The sequence below is a fragment of the Olea europaea genome, chromosome 10 (genome assembly GCF_002742605.1).
Source record: "Olea europaea var. sylvestris chromosome 10, O_europaea_v1, whole genome shotgun sequence".
Classification (NCBI taxonomy): domain Eukaryota; kingdom Viridiplantae; phylum Streptophyta; class Magnoliopsida; order Lamiales; family Oleaceae; genus Olea; species Olea europaea.
Window position 1 is genome coordinate 19,850,926 of NC_036246.1, and position 8,236 is coordinate 19,859,161.

Consider the following 8,236-nt stretch of genomic DNA (forward strand, 5'->3'; position numbering starts at 1 on the left):
TGTAGTTTAAGAATAAGACTAGTGTTTTGTAGCCAAAATAGTGCCGAGTCACCACACAAAGGAACTAGTGCTTAAAAGATAGAATAGACTACCAAAGTGGAACTCAATTTCACATCAAAATGGTGGGATTCACAGCTTGAGCATGCTTGGTAAGCTTAAGCAATCAAACATACTTTTTAAATGTACATTTCATATGATTCACAATATACAACAAGCTTATTATTCATATATGTTATAATACTCGCGACTTTTAAGATTACTAAAAGTTGTGTTTTTATTGCTCAAAGTCAAAGTATGTACAATGTATGAATTAAAAACTCGACAACTATATAGAATTGAGTAGTCAAACCTGGAAGATGATCAATATTGCTTTCTTAATCAAGGAATAACCACTCCCCTTTATTTACTTCGTGAATTTAAGAACATCTAGGATACCCGTCCTCCATGCACATTAGAATTTGGCTACATCATCCGAAGCAAGTGCCCCACACGAACAGAACAATTTTTTACTTATAGAATACACACAGCATGGGTTAGGCGGATTATCAATACTTTTTTCCTATATTTTTATAATGAGCTAAAAGTATTAAAATATCAATATTGAAATGAGAAATATTTAATGAGACAATTATTTAGCCCATGTTTGAGTCTATCACTTTAAAGTTAATATTTCTCCTTACATATTTTTAATTGTATATTTTTAATAAAATAATTTTGCATGTAATTCAAAAAATTTCTTTATTTTATAAATTACCTATTTTCTAAATTTAAAAAAAAAATCACTTTTTACATAGCCCGGTTTGATAGAATTTCCGGTTTGATAGAATTTTATTGAAAAGAACGGTTATAAATTTTGAAAAAAATGTGTGATTGAAAAGTGAAAAAAAAAAGATTTAAATTTATGTAAATAATAATAATGCGTGATTGAAAATAATTATAAGAAAAAGAAAAGAATAATTGTCGAAAGGGGCATAATAATATATTCTAGAAAAATTGGGCCTGAAACGGACCTTAAATGCGTGGACAATTGTGAAGTACAAGATGTGTTGACCGCTTTGGTTGTGATTGCGTGGCCACCTTTGATTTGTTAGTTGTCGGCAAGCAAAACCGCGTTATTATGTACGTCAACATAAACACTATCTGCCCCCGGCATGTTTTCATTGTGGGTCCTCCAACTTAATATTTTGGAAAAACCTATTTGTCCAGCATTAAATCCCGCACCAAACAATAGGGTGACACATGGGCGTCTTCTATTGGAGGGCCGGCTGTATGGGATTTCACAATTTTTATTTCTCAATCATAAATCATAAATAATAAATAAAAACATTAGTTATATGATTAATAACACGGATGAAACTTGAAAGAATCATAGGATACTACAAAACTTGCCTTTCAATAGTAACTAAATAGCTTTTTGCTTAGTTGATTAATAGCTCAAACTCTCTCCCACAAGCCGTAAAACAAAAAAGCAAAGATGAAATAGAAAATAAAATGTGGTGGAATTAATTATTTATAGGAGAATTAAGAAAAGTGAACATGTAAGAGGCGGTGAGAGATGAAGAGAGAGGCAGTGAGGGCAAATGCCTTCACTTCATAGCAGTTTGAGACTCCAAGCAAATGACATTCTTTTCATTCTTCTTAACATCCTCATGAATTAAGCAGGCGTTGAAGAACTTGTCTGTCTGTCGAAAGCCACTGGGGAAGCTATGATGAACTCTCCCACTGCAACAAAATTCATCAAGCAAAAAATCATCAATTCAGCCATGAAAATTTAAAGACTGGGTTATGCGGAGAGATAAAAATTAAACCCACCATGTTCACTGTTCGGCGTTCGCACAAATCACTTCGAAGGGTTTCAACAAGAAATGGATTTGGAGGCTTGGACAATCTGCTGGATATTGGTTTGGGGGTAAATGTAATCAATGTAATATATACGATTTGGGATAATATTTTAAACAAAAAAAGGCCTATGTTAATTGTCATCAGCCCAGACAAAAACAACAAGAGGAAAAACCCAGATACCCAACCCAGGCATTTCATCTTCCTCGCTTCTTTTCCCTCTTCTGAGTTCCAATTGCGACTCCAACACCTAACAGCAATGGCGATTAAGGAACAGTTAACCCTTTTCTATTGGTGCTTGTATGAATTTTGAGGCCTTGGGCCCAAGCCACATTTTGGAGGCCCTAAGCGTTTGCCTAAGTGGCTTGGCCTCAGGGCTAGCTCTGAAAGCTTGACTTTGATATTTTTTGCACAACAATATATCAACTTCTCACAAAAAGCTTTATTTTTTTTTTTTTTGGGTAATAATTCAAAAAATAAATATTGTGGAAGTAACGAGTGATCGTGTGAAAATATAAGAAGATAAAAAGTATTCTTTAAAGATAGATACACACACACACGCACAATTTAGGGGGAGAAAAAAAAGAGTGAACTGAAAAAGAGTTTTAAGTAACAATCCTTTCAGTTTAGTTTAGCCTTTAATTTTTTAATAATCCGGTCCATTATATCGACCATCTAAATTGTCAAGTTAGATAATAAATCTAAGCCATGACCTATTCATCACGATTGACTAACTTTTTAACTGAACTAAATTGGTTTCTTGGGAGAGCTAATAAATGATGTTAACTATCTAAAAGAGGACAGAATGAGAGCTCATATGTCGAACTCAATCCAGGGCTACCATCATCCAAGAACATTATCATACAATTTTGAATAGATATCTCCAAAATGACATCATCGCTACATGGATGACCACTCCCAAAATGACAAATAGTATATGTGACATCAGCACTTCATCCTCCACTAAGTAAAAAATAAGCAATAATTACCTAGGTGAAATCAAGATTTAGGTAACATCTATGATCTAGGTAGCATGATGATTGCACGATTGACCTGCCAATTAGAATTCTCAAATTTGGGTTGGCGCACTCTTCGAATCGACACTGCAGCTTATGTGACATTAGAATATTAATTTACATCTTATAAGGCATAAAAATAGGACAAATGATCAACTTCCAAAGGCCAACCTCAGCCAAATCCTTTGTACCACACTTCAACAATTGTTATTAGTGAGAATTAGTCTTTTCTTTTCTTAAATTCTAGCAATTATTCTACAATAATGATCTTAAGTTGATCTTAGATTTGCTACATTATTTTTAGTTATCAACAATTTCTAATTTGTCTGGATAAAATTTATTAATTATTCTTGTTGCTGATCATGCAGAAGGCCCACATGGAGGTCTCACATTCATACACGTGGCAAGTAAGCAAGAATTGGTGTAGAAGTGATCAACATTCGAAGTCATTACATTGAGCGTCAAGGTTGTTTCACTAAGAACAATCGAAGTGGTCCTGTCTTCCCTTCCGAGGTGGTTTACCTTTTGTTGTCGAACTCTTTGAGTATTCGAAATCCTAAACAACCGAAAGAGGGTCTAGCAAGCACATCTCCAGAGTTGACTGATGTGACGTGTCCATTTAATGAGTGTCAGGGATCTCATCTTAAGTTTGTAGGGTGGTTGGTCTCTTGCCAAAAGTCTGTCAATATAATTAATGTGAAATAGAGTTGAGATGACACTAAAGGTCGACAGATGAGGCCACATGGATCCAATCCAACGGTGACTTCTTCGGCCTGATCATTGTAAATAAGCAATTCTTGTGTCAGTTAAGGAGATGGATTTGTGAATGAAAAAGATAACATAATATATCTCTCCTTTGCCTCCATCTTCTTCTTCCACAAACATTTATATTTACAGTTAAGCCTTATTTGGTGTATAATAAAATTAAATTTGTAATAAATTTCGATAAAAATTGATGATTTTGTATGGTTGAAAAATTGTGCATTTGTGGTTAAAATTAATGCTGATTATGACTTGAATTTTAATCTAATAAAAAATTACATCAAACAAGGGCTAATCATTTTGATAATTTGACTCAATTATACGCAATCCATATTTGAGTCTCATTCTATTAATTTTTTTTTTCTCCCAATTCATTTTTAGTTTTATATTTTTCTAATAAATAATTTAGCAGGTATAATTAATTTTTTTTCTTAACTTTTAAATATAGTTTCTCTAGAAGAAATTATTTTTTATAAAATTTATTCTACAATAATGAGGTTCAAATAGAGACATAATTTCGTATTTGTTATTAATTATTAATAAATATTATTTTTTTAATTTTTAATATTGTTTTATGACCCATCGTACAACCATTAATCCATTGATCAAACTGTTGGCTTAGTAATTCCATACTTTTACGTATCGATAGTTGGATCAAATTTTAAAATTATGAGTAATGTCATTTGTAGTGCACTCTTATAACGTTTTGCTATATTTTTATAATGAGTTAAAAAGTATTAAAATATCAATATTGAAACGAGAAATATTTAATGAGGCAATAATTTAGCTCATGTTTGAGTCTATCTTTTAAAAGTTAATATTTCTCCTTATATATTTTTAATTGTACATTTCATAATAAAAGAATTTCTTAAAAAAAAGTCACTTTTTACATAGCCCTGGTTGATAGAATTTTATTGAAAAGAATGAGTGTAAATTTTTGGAAGAATGTTTGATTAAAAATAAGTAAAAAATTTGAATTTATGTAAATAATATTTTTTATTATGAGAATCTGTGATTAAAATTGATTAAAAAAAAGAATAATTGTGAAAAAGGGCATAATAATATATTCTAGAAAAATTGGGCTCAAACGGATCTTAAACGCGTGGACTATTGTGAAGTACAAGACGTGTTGAGCCGCTGTGATTGCGTGGCCACCTTTGATTTGATAGTTGTCGGCAAGCAAAACCGCGTTACTATGTACAGAGTTCCACTAAATGGTCCCCAAATTTTTAAATACTAGTCTTACCCTATCTGTACTAGGGTTGGCAACGATTCGATTATGGATTGGTTCGATTAAAATTATAACTACACCACCAACTTTTTTATCCTACTATAACGCACTATAACCACGTAAATCAGTTCGATTCGTATCTCGATTCAGCACGATTCAATTCGGTTAATAATTACGAAAATAAATTATTTTTTTAAAGGTTTATCCGTCAAATTGATATAAAACAATTTATGAAAAAAGTCAATGAAAACAAAAACACAATATATTGCATTCGACCACGCCTCGGATTTGGCTTAAGTCTATACTATAATCAGTACCGATTGAATTTATCTTCTTTTCGAAAAAATTTGAAACAACTTCTGTATCAAATCTTGAATATTCGTCTTTGGAATTAGATATAAAATGCAATCAGTTTACAGATACAACAAAAATGATAGAGATAAAATTTTTGTTCCAATAATCTTGATTAAGAAGGCCTCTCACCTGAGGTCCTGTCTTTTCTTTAAAATTGAAGTCTAATTTGATTTAAATTGAAATCGTGTGGAAAATTTTCTGGAGGTGGTGACGGCTTGGACCGTGGAGGTAGTGGAGTCGTGCGTGAGTTTATGGTTTGTGGAGAGTAGGGTTTGCATTTATATATTATCATATTAATGCTATTATTATGGCTAATGGTAAGTAAGCTGGCCGGCTGGGTCAAGTAGATTTAATGAGAGAATTTTGTTTTGGACTGAATAGAAAAATGTGGAAATTACATAATAGCAGGGATTTAAAGATCACAGTTCAAAAATCAGGGACCAAATTTCATTATGCAAAAATCAGGTACTAATATAATAATTAAATATCCAAATTTAACACTCAAACCCTAATCAATTTCATCATCTTCTTTCTCTCACTTCTCTCGCCTCTCTCTAAGTTCGCCTACTTCCCTCTTTGGTGACAATTCATTGTCTCTCCAAAGGCATCGCCACAGCAAGGAGTGTGGCAACGTTGGGGTGTGGCGTGGTTGTAGTGGATTGAAGCTGTTATGGTTTTCAATGGTGGTAGCGTCGAGGTAGGTGGTAATAGTGGTGGTTCGGGGCTATAGTGGTTTTTCAGCAGTGGTGACGTGATGGTGTGGTGGAGGTTGCTTGCCACAAATGTGAGCGTCGTGGTGTCAAAACCTTGGTCGCTGCTTTCTCTGGTGCGATTTTCAACAGTGGGGGCGTCGAGGCGTGGTGGTGGCTGCTGTTGCTTGTGATTTTCAGCGATGGTTTGGGGCTGATGTAGTTTTCGACAGTGATGGCGTCAGGGTGTGATTGTAGTGGTGGTGGTTTTGACGGTGGCGGCGGCGGGGCGATGATGATGATGATGGTGATGCAGTCGATCTAGTTAGGTTACAGGCGGTAGTGTTGGGTTTGACAGGTTGGTGTGATTTGTTCGTGGTGGTGTGTGTGGCAGTGTTTGCTGTTGCGGTGTGGTGACGGTGGTGTTGCAAAAATGGTGGTTTTGGTGGCGACGATTTTCAATAGTAACTATGATTTTGTTATATATTTGTGGAGTAGTTTTGGGTAGTCGTAGTGGTGCTGACTTAGGCAATAAGGTTGTGGTGGTGAGGTTGCAGTATTGTGGTGCAAGCGACCGTTGTGTGGTGGTGTTTGCAACCAAGATTGGTGTTGGATCAGGATCGGTGGTGGAGGTGTTTGCTGCTTGTGACCAACTACTTGGACTAATTATTAATGTGTGACTGTGACCTTAAAATTCAATAATCTGTGACTAAAAATATATTCTGTAACTAATGAATTTGAAAATATGTGACCTATATATAAATTGTGACCTGTAATTTAAATGATCTGTGATTTCGAAATAATCTGTGACCTCGAAATTTTTTTATTTGTGACCTCAAAATAATCTGTAACCAATTAATTCGATGATCTGTGACCAATAAGTAAATCTGTGACCAATAATTATGAATTTGTGACCATTAATCGTGTAACTGTGACTTTATTATATTTAATTAATAAATATTTTCAATTAATTATATAGAAACCTAAATTTTGAATTTTTAAACATTATACCTCATTTGTGAATTGATGTAAACAAAACACCTTACATATGAATTTTTCTCTAGAAAAATAATGTAAAGCCCAATAATCAATTCAATTGTTATTTTATTTTATTTATTATTTTTTTTAGCGGGTAATCGGTTCGGTTTCGGTTCAACAGCGTAAATATCATACCCGTACCGTAACAAATTGTTTCATTAAAATCGAATACCACATCCGCTCATTGCATCATTGGTTCGATTTTTTTGCTCCATTCAATTTGGTTAACCGCGATTTTCGATTTTGACGGTTCAAATTGCCATCTCTAATTTGTACCCGGCATGTGTTTGATTGTGGGTCCTTCAACTCGATATTTTTTGCACAACAATATTTCGAGCTTGTTTGGTACAGATTTTTAATCAATTAAAATCAAAATTTTGACGATTATTTCATTATTTCAGTCGTTATTTTTGAATTCTTTTCTCACAAGCAGGACCTACTTTATATCTAACATCAAAAAATCAATTATTAAAATTTCTACCAAATAAGAACTTCAACTTCTCAGAATTTTTTTTTCTGGGTAATAATTGAAAAAATAAATATTGCGGAAGTAATGACTCGTGTGAAAATATAGGAAAATAAAAAGTATATATGGGGAAAAACCATTCTTTAAAAATAGAAAATAATATTGTACAATCTAGAGGAAAAAAGAGTCAACTGAAAAAAAGTTTTAAGTAACAATCCTTTCGGTTTAGTTTAGTTTCTAATTTTTTTAAGAAGCCAGTCCATTATATCGACCATCTAAATTGTCAAGATAGGTAATCAACCTGAGCCATGACCTGTTCATCGCGATTGACCAACTTTTCAACTGACTTTAATTGGTTTCTTGGGAGAGCTAATGAATAATGCTGACTATCTAAAAGAGGACGGAACGAGAGCTCATGTGACAAACTCGATCCAGTGCTATCATTATCCAAGAACATTATCATACAATCTTGAATAAATATCTCCCAAATGACATCATCGCTATATGGATGACCACTCCCAAAAATGACAAGTAGTACATGTGACATCAGCACTTCATCCTCCACCAAATAAAAAATGAGTAATAATTACCTAGATGGCATGTAATCAAGATTTAGGTAACAACTAGGATCTAGGTCACATGATGGTTGCACGATTGACCTGTCAATTAGAATTCTCAAATCTAGGTTGGCACACTCTTCGAATCGACACTGCAACTAATGTGATATTAGAATATCAATTTACTTGTTATAAGGCCTATAAATAGGATAAATGATCCACTTCCAAAGGCCGACCTCAGCCAAATCCTTTGTACCGCATTTCAACAATTGTTATTAATGAGA